The sequence below is a fragment of the Electrona antarctica genome (genome assembly GCF_951216825.1).
Source record: "Electrona antarctica genome assembly, contig: scaffold_25, whole genome shotgun sequence".
Lineage (NCBI taxonomy): Eukaryota > Metazoa > Chordata > Actinopteri > Myctophiformes > Myctophidae > Electrona > Electrona antarctica.
The window spans coordinates 7,658,664-7,670,905 of record NW_027637034.1 but is presented as its reverse complement, the minus strand read 5'-3'; the positions used below and the strand labels follow the sequence as shown (position 1 = coordinate 7,670,905).

At 42.1% G+C, this 12,242-nt stretch overlaps 1 protein-coding gene and 1 long non-coding RNA gene across 2 annotated transcripts in view; one reads left to right on the top strand and one right to left on the bottom strand.

The window, feature by feature from the left end:
- The window catches only part of LOC306919233 (uncharacterized protein), a gene marked incomplete at its 3' end in the record, with an annotated part of 270,701 nt that overhangs the window by 62,833 nt on the left and 195,626 nt on the right, over positions 1-12,242 (bottom strand). The gene's annotated exons all lie outside the window — the stretch shown is intronic.
- Positions 5,823-7,874, top strand: LOC306919478. Its single transcript, XR_013789547.1, has 3 exons — positions 5,823-6,386; positions 7,488-7,578; positions 7,693-7,874. It is a non-coding gene; the product is annotated as an uncharacterized lncRNA (long non-coding RNA).

Sequence of the window (12,242 nt, the reverse complement as noted above, 5' to 3'; positions counted from 1 at the left end):
GATTCGGTCTCCGAAACTGGTTCTAAAACATCCGGGGGTCTCGCATGTTGGGCTGGCTTTCCTGGGGGTCGCAGGAGGACCCCCAGGGGTCATTTTTCATCAATTCATTACCAGTTAATTAACGTTTAGTTAAGGGTTAGTTACTAGATGCTTGTCCTCCAAAGTAAAGTCACTTTCATTTCATTATTAATTCATGTTTAATTAATGTTTAGTTAAGGGTTAGTTACAAGATGCTTGTCCTCCAAAGTAAAGTCACATTCATTTAATCATTAACTACTTGTTAATTAACAATTAAGTGATGTTTAATAAATACTGAAAACACAACAAATCAAGCCTTTTTTTAATTCCAAACAAAGAATTACACAAAATGCATAGATGCACACACACACACACGCATGCACCGTGCGTGCGTGCGTTCAGTTTATACATCATTAAGTTCTGACATAGCTGCTTGATTCAAGGCTTGATTCAATCAATCAATATATATATATATATATATATATAAAATAATAGCAGCAGGCTTGTCTATGCTAATGCTTAGGGGTGTATGATGCTGCCCACCACAGGGCTCTGGTCAGGGAGCTTTGACTCAAAGATGGCAACGATGGTAGCATTTATGGAGTTTATAATGTTGATAGTTGCACAAACAGACAGGGTTGAATGAATGGTATCTGAAATACAGTAACAGAGATTCGTTTGACCTCTCCCTTTCTCCCTCCCCTCCCACTCACAAGGCTGGTACTGTTTTGGACCTCGTGTTCTGCAGAGCCTGCTCCCCCTCCACGCTCTCTGTTACTCCCTTAATTAGGTCTGACCACCACTTCATAACCTTCTCCCTCTCTCTCTCTACTCTCCCACCTAAACCTACTCACCCTCCGACCGTCACCACCCGACGCAATCTCAAGTCCCTAAACCCTTCATCCCTCTCATCCTCTATTATCTCCTCTCTACCCTCCCTGGAGTCCTTCCTCTCTCTCTCACCCGACTCCGCAACCACATCCTTCCTCTCCTCTATCTCATCTGCATTTGACCAACACTCCTCTCGACCAGGCCAGCTCGCTCATCCCTACCGGCCCCTGGTTATCTGAAACCCTCAGATCTGAACGAACACCTCTCAGGGTAGCTGAAAGGAAGTGGCACAAGACAAAGCTACCAGATGATCTCTCCCACTTTCACTCACTCCTCTCTGCCTTCTCCCTCTCACTAACCACTGCTAAAACCTCCTTCTACCACACCAAAATCCAATCCTGCACTTCTAACCCAAGGAAACTCTTCTCCACTTTCTCCTCCCTCCTTAAACCCCCATAAAGAAGCACTCGACTCAACCAATGCTAACCATAACATACCATGCATGTCCTCCTTCTCTCCTCTACCCCCAGACGAGGTCCTGAAACTAGTCACATCCACTAGACCTACCACCTGTCCTCTCGACCCCGCCCCGTCTCCAATCTTCCAGACCATCGCACCTGACCTGCTCCCCTTCATCACCTCCATTATCAACACCTCAGTAACCTCAGGCTGCGTCCCATCTGCCTTCAAGTCAGCTAGGGTATCACCACTCCTCAAAAAACCAACTCTTGACCCCTCAGATGTCAAGAACTACAGACCGGTATCACTCCTTTCCTTTCTTTCCAAAACCCTTGAACGTGTTGTCTCTAACCAGCTTTCTCTCCATCTCTCACAGAACAACCTGCTGGATCCCAACCAGTCAGGATTCAAGAAGGCACACTCCACGGAAACTGCACTCCTCGCAGTCACAGAAGCACTACATGCTGCCCAGGCTGCTTCCCACTCTGCAGTCCTGATTCTCCTAGACCTATCGGCGGCATTTGACACAGTGAACCACCAGCTGCTCCTAGGCACCCTAGCTGATCTAGGCATCGGCGGGAAGGCGCTGAAGTGGTTCTCCTCCTACTTCTCTGACCGGACTTACCAGGTTTCTTGGAAAGGTTTGCTATCATCCCCCCGCACCCTCCAAACTGGGGTCCCACAGGGATCTGTACTTGGTCCCCTCCTCTTCTCACTGTACACTAAATCCCTTGGCACCATCATCTCTGCTCACAATATATCCTATCACTGCTATGCCGATGACACACAACTGTTTCTATCCTTCCCCCCCTCTGCCACCCAGGTAGAAGAGCGCATCACTGCATGCCTGGCTGACATCTCACAGTGGATGTCTTCCAACCACCTCAAGCTGAACCCAGACAAGACTGAGCTTCTGTTCTTCCCAGCTAAGTCCTGCCCTATGCGGGAGCTAACTATCTCCGTAGACAACGCCCTGGTAAAGTCTGTCCCGACAGCCAGTAACCTTGGTGAGTCAGTTCTCGTTCAAAACACACATCACAGCTGTCACTAGATCCTGTAGGTTTACACTCTACAACATACGACGAATTAGACCGTTCCTCACCCAGGAGTCAGTCCAGCTCCTAATCCAGACAACAGTCTTGTCAAAACTTGACTATTGTAACTCCCTCCTTACTGGCCTACCGGCATGCGCACTTAAGCCCCTCCAACTGATCCAAAATGCCGCAGCCCGCTTGGTCTTCAACCAGCCAAAATTCTCACACGTCACCCCCCTTCTCCGCTCCCTCCATTGGCTCCCGGTCGCTGCCCGCACAGAATACAAAACTCTGATGCTGGCATTCAAAGCAACCAAAGGCATGGCCCCCCCATATCTCACAAGTATGATTATAAAATAGCTCAAGGCTGTATTGCTGATTACTTAGCTTAGGACCCCCGCAGTGGTGTCCGGTTAGAACTTAAACCGGGATGCTTTGACTTCTGCCTTCTCCCTGAAGCCGACCCTCTATATATTCTCCGACCAGGCTTGTCACGATGACTAAGCCAGTTATATGGTTCTACCATATCTATCTGATATCAGCACTAGGTCGGCTCGGGCCCAAATATAGAGATTGTCATACTAAACATGTCATATGACATATGGAGGTACCTTCACTAAAAACGCCGGGACAACGCTCCACACGTCCCAAACTCTTCTCCCTTCTGGCTCCAAAACTATGGAATGCACTTCCCATCACAGTAAGAACTGCAGCCTCACTCCCAATCTTCCGCCGTAGCCTGAAAACCCACCTCTTCAGACTCCACCATGGCCCGTAGCACTTGCCCTAGCCTAGCCCCTTAGATAGCACATTATGTAGACTTAGATAGTATTTTAAACAGACTTATAGCTTGTTACGTAGACAGCTCTAGAATTGCACTTTATGTAGTCATAGCACTTTATAGTACACATGTATAATATATTATATAGTATAGTATGTATAGTTTACATAGATACTCCACTGTTACGTTCTTAGTTTATGCATGATTCATGATAACTACTTTTTATATATGTGATGTATGCCATGCTTTTGTTATTGCTTAAATGTAAGTCGCTCTGGATTAAGAGCGTCTGCTAAATGCCTAAATTGTAAATTGTATAACTCAGCAAAAAACTAACTTTTTAAATAATATGTATATTAATTCTTTAACAATGAACTTTTACAACATAACTTAATACTTTACATACTTCCTCAAGAACACATTCTGGTCCTCCTGTTTGTCTGTAGCTGCATGTGAACTGCACAGTAGACAGATCTTCACAACAGGGGTCCTGAACAACTTAGAGTGACCATACAGAAGCCTGAACTAAAATATAATAAACTGGGTCCTAAATAATGACTATAGGTGCCTGAAAAGGCCTGCACATAAAGGCAAAAATGTAAGGGAATGTTGTACTTGTATATATAATATCAAGAACATTTTTTGTTTTTTAACAAGTCCGACGAAAGGTTTCTTCAAATACAGTGCCTGTAACAGATTGGGACATTATTATTAAAGGGTTAGTTCGGATTTTTGAACATAAAGCTGTATGAAATGCTTACCATAAATATCGCGGTTAATATAATTAATTGACTGGCTGAGTCCCGTGCTGGGAGTGCTGCTCCTGTTTGGGGGAATATCAAGTAGTTCCCAGGGTCACTGGGGGCCACGCATTATAAATAAACCAATCTACAAAACTAGCGTCATTCGTATTGTTGACCTATATCTACCATTATAGACCAACTTTCGTTCAACTTTGACCCCTCTGTCACATGGTATTATTTTCTTTGTGTACAGTATCACTGCGCCGCATAGAACACCATAGTGCTGCCGTGCCGCGGCACTGCGGCAGGATACACTACCAAAGCTAGGTGCTATGCAGCTGCCCAGGTCAGCTAGTTACGAGGTTTACGCAGGTTTACGCATGAAAACATTACTTTTAGTATTTTACTCGTTCCGGCTACTTTATAGGTTGACAACACTGTGTTGTTGTATTATATATCAAAATGGTACGAAGTTGCAACTTTCCGGGATGTCCTAATAAGAGTACGTCTGGATCAAAACATTTCTTCCACCGTTTCCCTAATACAAATAGATCTACGAGATCGAGACAACTTTGGCTTGCTGCAGTGGGTTTGAACGTCCATACCAACTTGAGAAAAATAAAACAGTTTTGCATATGCAGTGATAATTTCGATGCAAAAGATTATGTCCCTAGTTCTACTACAGGGAAGAAACATGTTCTGAAGTGCAGCGCTGTACCTCATGCTTGGGTCGTCGGTCCAAACACATGCACCCATGCTTCTGCTTCTACAAGTTCTACAACACCCCAGGTAAGACAGACGGACAGACATGTACTGTATATAACATCAATAATAATAATAATAATAATAAAAGACAATGGAATGGATTGTTGTATTGACCTAATAGAAAGCTGTTCGATTAGACTCACTATCTGTGAGATCAGATGGAGCGGTAATAATAACCTGATGGTATCCATATGTTTTATCCAACTACGTAATTGTAGCCTATAAATAGTACACATACTACTTCTAACTTGGCTAATATGTTCACTTTGAATGAAGAATTATAATTGATGCACGTACGTGTGATATACTGTGAACCAGAGAACTCTAGTCAAGTTGGGTCAAACACTGTATTGGGTATGGGACTATGGGTATGGTCAACAACATATGAAAGTTCCTAATGCAGGCCTACATGACTGCATCTATGACATTTCTTTCTTAGATGACCCTATGTAATAGATCTTAGACAGTGCTCCTTTTCACACACACATATATATATAATTATAATTATTAGACTTCTACCACACATGCACACACACTTGAGCAAGTCATAATTTTCCATGCAATTATTGCTTCCTCTACTCCATATGTTGCCTGCAGGCCTATGATAAAGTAATAGATCTTAGTGCTCCATTTTGAGGTGTGTGTGCGATGTGCGTGCGTGCATGCGTACACACACACCTGAGCATGTCATCATTTTCCATGCAATTATTGTTTATAGGGATCTATTGCTGGTGTGATGGATACGACTGAAACATTGGAGGCCATAATGGATCCCAGCCCTGAAGAAGCTAGGAAAATGTTTTCAGGTTTAGTACAGTCTACGCCTCAGTGTACCCCTCAGAATGTGGGAGATTCCTGCCTGAAGCTACTTCTCACCAGCCCTGAGTCTGACCATGGTGTTCCAAGAACAAGGGCATCATCTTCAGGAACCTACCTTGCTTTGCCTCCCACCTGGACACAGTCACAGGTAGTTGCTGATGTACAGTTTATTCAGTGTAGTGTAGCTCAAAAAAGATACAATTCTGATTAGGGCACAGTAAACGTAGTAACCATGAACACATTACACATAATGTACAAAATACAACTGTTATTTGGTAATTGTGTGTATATACTATGTACACAAAATCTAGTTCTAAGTTCATTTGAATGTATGTCTTACAGAGCACAAGCTCAGCAGTTGCACCTGGAGACGAGCCAGAGTTCAGTGGAAACGCCATGTGAAAAGGACAGCACATTTCATACACCAAGCAGTACATGTACTCCTGTGGAAACGTCTTTCTCAGACGATGGCATTCATGTAGCAGAACATAGCAGTGATTGGTCCGAAAGGAAGTGGATTGTAAATGAAACAGCCCTCATGAAACTGTTTGCCACTTGTCACACATGTGGGAAAATCATTGATGATTCTGAGAGAAAAACTACTTATAACGGATCCATGATCAAGATTGAGTGGACTTGCATTGGTGGCCACAGTGGAGCATGGCAATCTTGTCCTGATGCTCGTGGAATGCCTGAGAACAACTTGTTATCTTCAGCGGCTATTCTTTTCACTGGGACAACACAGACTGAAATTACAGAGTGGGCTGATCTTGTCAATTTACAGCTTCCTAGAAAGACTGCTTATTATTCATTGCAGTCAACCTATCTTATACCAGTTGTCTATGAAGCCTACACTGAAATGCAGGAACAAATTATGTCCAATCTCCAGGAAATAACATGTAATGGTGGACATATTGACGTTGGAGGTGATGCCAGGTAGTTACTGTCCTGTAGTTTGAGCTTGATTTTATGAAGTTATATGTTTTGGCTATTATTCATTCATTTTTATTCCAATTAATGTGCGCAGTTGATTTATGTACTACCTATACACACAGACAGACTCAGTGATGTAAATAGGTTTTCAATGTAATGTGTGGACATTCTGAACCCCCAACTGCTCCCCCTGGAGCTGCTTAGTGGCCAACAGTATAAGACTGTGGTTGTACTGGTCAGCTCCCAGGTTTTAATATGTGTGTCTGTCTGTGTGTTTCTATGTGCAGGGCGTTGCTGAAAATGAGCACCTGTGCTCAGCTACTTCCCTGGGTAAATAGAAAAAATATAAAATAATATATATATTCGGGACCCAATGGTGGTCTTTTAGATGGGTCCCAGGGACATTTTATGAGTCCTACTTCAATGACGTTAGAGTACAGTATTGCATCCCAGGACCCCCGGAGGGTGACATGATTGCATCCTTTCTCAATGTAGTGATTGCATCCTCTCAATGTAGTGAGTCTAGTCTAAGGATGCTGGCTATTTGCATCACTGCAGACTAGTCTTGAAATAAAGTGCTGCCTGCTGCACTACTATTGAAATGAAATGTATCAAATAATATCGTTTCATAGCAGATTCTGGTGCTAACCCTCTGAATACAGCACCAACAAGCATAAACAAATGTGTATTACCCGATTGTGCTGAATATAAGGCTACGTTTTTTTCCAATGGTAATATCCTAAAAAACTGGTTCGTATTATAATCAGGGACTATATTTTGACATTTGTTAAAGAAATCTGTTTGGAGAGCACTCATAACAGTTAAACAAAATAATGAGACAGACACAATTCAGAGTTTAACAGTATTAGAATCACCTTAAATGTATAACTCAGTGTATCCCACATTTCCTCGACACATTCCATGTTCTTTTTCCACAAATGAGTCTTGAAAAATGGCGGTTATCTTATAATCAGAGTCGCCTCATATTCGGCACAATACGGTAATTTGTATTATGATCAAATTGTACATTTTGGAATATAATTGTATCTTGAAATCCACGTCTAACCCAGCTGTATAATTGATTCTCTCTTTTTCTGTCTACAGATCCGATTCCCCAGGTTACAGTGCTAAATACACTTCTTACAACTTCATGGATGACACAACCAAGAAGATAATCAAGTCAGAATTAGTCCAGGTAACATTTTTCATCCCATGTTATTGTTGTCACTATATTTTAGATATGGATACACCTTTAGCCTTTGCTTACTTTTGTGGGTACTTTGTGTTTGTTTAATGCTGATTCGAAAAGGTATCTGAGACTACAAGTTCATCTGCGATGGAGGCTGAAGGTTTCCAGAGGGGGCTGAATGGCTTGCTGAGGCGAGGAGTTGGTATTGATGTTGTCACCACAGATCGTCATCCATCCATAAGGAAGATCATGAGGGTGCAGTACCCTAAACTTAGACATCAGTATGATCCGTGGCATGTTGCAAAAGGTAATTGTGTTGATGTTTTTCTTTTGTCTATTGTGTACATTGTTATTGCCAGCTGTAGCAAGGGGGAGAGGAGGGGGGAGTACAGGAAGCTGATCAAGGACGTTGTGGGCTGGAGTAGGCTGAACCAGCTACAGCTCAAGTTCTTATAACTTTTTTATTTTTAACTGCATTATATTTCCATTCTATTTCCATTAATGTATTTTATGTTCACCATGCTTTTCATTGACAATCTGTATGAATGTATTGCAACTGGAGCTGTTGAAAAGAACACATTTCCTTCAGGGGTAATACAAAGTATATATCTATTTACTAGGCCTGTCAGTCGATTAAAATATTTAATCGCGATTAATCGCATGATTGCCCATAGTTAATCGCCGATTAATCGCAAATTAATCGCATATTTTTTATCCATTCTAAAGATACCTTAAATCAGTGGTTTTCAAGATTGTCCATTATGGATTCTGCATTTGAGCCACAGACCACCATTTGATGACATTTAGCCTTCCAGACCCAAACTGAAGAACTGTATTGATGTTTTCTAAGTTCTCTAATTGTGTACACTTAAATTAACTTAAGTAATGCAGCTGTTTAACAATTATTCAACTCTTGAGTGTAAAATTGAACCAAATGGACACACTTGGTTTAATTTTACACTCTCAAGAGTTAAAGATTTATAAGGGTTCATTTGGTTACCAACTCTCCATCATTTAGCTGGGGACCACCTGGAACCCCCTCAGGGACCACTGGTGGTCCCCGGACCACTGGTTCAATCAGAACCACTGCTTTTCAAGTTTGAAATACTCTTATCAACATGGGAGAATGCTTGCTTTATTGCAAATGCCATGGAAGAGGGAAACAAAATCATAAACTCAACTCAACACAGTCTCACACACACACACACACACACACCCAGGCGAGAGCTCTCTCTCCTGTAAGCACGCACGCACAGTCAGGCTGTCAACATTAGCTTTAGCATTAGCATGGTCTGTGTAGCATCAAGCTATATCACAACTGACTGCTATGTTTGTCAACCAAAACTGCCAGAGTTTTGCTTTTGCCCAATGCCCAATTCAAAGAGCTTCTGATCTAACACATTGTGGAGCAAATTAATTAATAACGAGCCCAACGAACGCTACGACTCGAGTGCTCACAGCTCAACTGCCCAGCCCACACTGGTAGGCTACACTCTGCGCACCGGTCCTGCACAGGCTGACGGACGAGTCACTGGGAGAGAGAGTGGGGAGAGAGGCGGGGCTCACTGACTGCCTGCATTCTCATGAATGCGTCTCTCAACCATTCTGTCAAACTTCACCGTGCGTTAATCGCGCGTTAATTAAATTAACGCCGTTAAAAGGACTTTGAGTTAACGCACGATTAACGCGTTAACTTTGACAGCCTTACTATTTACCTTATCTACAGTAACAGATAGTGATAGAAAAGTATATTTTTGTTGTGAAGATTGTACTGTTAATTATTACATTTGTGTAGTTTATCCATTAATTCCATGTCTGTCTTCTGTTCTGTAGGCGTGAAGAAGAAGGTAGCTGCATTATCAAAGAAGAAATGCAACCGGGAATTGCAGCCATGGATCAAGTCTATAAGCAATCACCTTTGGTGGTCTTGCAGCACTTGTGGTGGTGATGAAAGGGTGATTCTGATTTTATTGTATTTGTTATAATATGCTATATTGCAGAGCAAAGCATGTCACTGAAATACTTTAATCGGGGCGTTATGTTGCTAAATGTCTAAATGTATAAATCAAATGTGTCCAGGAATTGAAACGCCGTTGGACCTCTGTCTTGTTTCATGTATGTGGCATCCACCGGTGGGAAGATGATGGACAGGAGTACAAGTGTTACCATGATGAGCTCAGTGTTGACCAACAGAGAAGGAAGAAGTGGCTTCAGAAGGACAGTGCCGCATACGACACTCTCAAGACTATTGTACTTGATAAACGTCTCTTGAGAGACCTGGATCACATGCCTTTGTTCAGGCACAAGATAAGATGGAATCAGTTCATGAATATTGGTACCCAAGCTATGATATTGATATTTGTAGGTTATACATTTCCAAGCACACCAACGATAGCAGTGTTAGGCGGCACACAAAAGAAAACTACAAAGAATACTATTATTTGATTTGTTACCGGTTACCTGCAAACAATTCAATAGGACATGTTTATAAAAATATTGTTTTTATCCAATTTGACTTGTCATTGGCTTTTGTAATAAAATTGCATGAAGCACGATATCTAAATGATGCCATGTATTTTTTTCAGGAGCTCTTGAAGTGTACCACAGTAGAGTTCTCAATCTCTGCCCGAACCCGGCCCGGCCCGACATTTTCGGGTGGGGCCGGGCCCAAAATGCACGATAATTAGTCGGGCCGGGCCGAGCCTCGGGCTCTAAGATTTTCCGTGATTTTCTTTTTTTTTTATATAATTTTATTATAACAAAAATAACAATTCTGTTGTTTGTGTAATGTATTTATTTAATATGAAGAGGGCTGAGCTGGTGAATGTTGGCGATTAACTTTTACAGTTTAGGCTATTATACTATATGTGACTGAAGGAGGAGGCGGCGATGATCAGCAGCAGGCAGCAGCGCACCAAAGTGACAGAATAGAACGGTGGTTGTTGAACTTGCTACCGCTGGCTGGCCTCTGGTTTGCCAACCAAATGAGCTGCTTACTGCTCAGCATCAACTATATAACTTAAGTCAACTTGCCATATGCTTAAATATTTATATAAGACCATCGATTTATCCGCAATAGCTCGTTTTGGAAACGTTGGGGCTTAACGAGACACTGCTGTCTCATTGAACCCAGCTGGGTGAATAAGCTAAATTAGGCTACCTAATCAACGGTAAATGCTCCATATAACTATGAAAGCGCCTGCACGTAATATAGTTACATGATGACCAAGCAATGTTAAAATCACACTGTATAGGCTACAGCTATTTGGTTTACAAATCGTATCGCAGCGCGCTGTAGCCTACAGCTATTTAATTTCCCCATCGTAGCGCAGCGCGCCTCGTTGTGTGCCCACTGCCCAAAATAAAAGATCTGCAAGCTGTCGACAGACTCGACACGCCATCGAGCGGCATGTTGATGGTTTGTATGTCTGTTCTTTTGGTTAGGCAACGCACATTACGCGTGGCATGTGGGTTTGAGAGGCAATGATTAATGTAAACTATACAGTAACCTAGTTGATTATAGCCAAGTTGAGAATTGTCATAATTTTGCCAGTAGCCTATTGGACATAATTAACTGCGTCACTTCAGAGGATCGCTGCTACTTTGATTCATAAGATGTTTACTCACCCCTGGAAATTGCTGGAAACCATTAGAATGTTGAAAATGGAACATTATCAGCCAATTGACGTGAGTTACATAAATCCTTTATTTCGGCGACTAGACTATAAGTGCGTTCTCTGACACGGTCGTCTCAATAATCCACGGCGCCGCGGCCATATAGTGGCATTTTTCTTTTTCCTTTTTTTCTCTTTTTTTTCACTCGGGCTTTTTAGGGTCGGGCCGACCCAGTTAGGGTAGGGTAGGGCCGGGCCTTAATTTTCAGGCCCGATGAGAACTCTATACCACAGCTCTATGCTGAAGTGTGCTGAGAAGAGAAGGCACTTCAAATATGTCACCATGCAGGCAAGAATCCAACTGAGTGTCATTGACCACAACCACAACGTTGGCCGTCACATGTTTTCCAGTGCAAAATCTGTTTGAGAGTACAGATAATGTTTCTGATACTGATACTGAGTGAGCCAAAATGTGTGTTATCATTGTGTTATCATTTCTTCATTTGTGTATATCTGTATACACATTTCAGTCCAGACCAAATTTTGTTTTTGATGGGTGCTAGCCCCTCCAGCTTTTGGTGTGTCCACAAACTGTCTTACACAAACATTAAATTCCCATTGACAATGAATGGACAATTTTACGTCATGATGACGACGCAAATTGTGATTGGCCTGATGAGTTGATGTATAATGATGTTTTATATTTTACTATTGCACATACAACAATATGGAGCAATATAATATAACACAGAAGTCAGAAAATAAACCAAGAACTAAAACAAATTCAGAAAGTCCTCTGATTGCTTGTATCCAACATATTCTCCAGTTGCTGATGGATAAAGTGATCTAATGGTTTTCACAACACATGAAGGGAGAGGTTTTCCATTTCCGAGACCAAGCCGTTCTCCGTGGAGGACCCATTCCAAGACCATCCTGTAGCCCACCAGCCTGTATTGACTGAAACAAAGAATGAAATGTTTAGTGTGTGCATAGCCTACTACTGTATATAAGTTGGAACATTTACACCCATGTACATTGTAGTTAGATCTTGATATT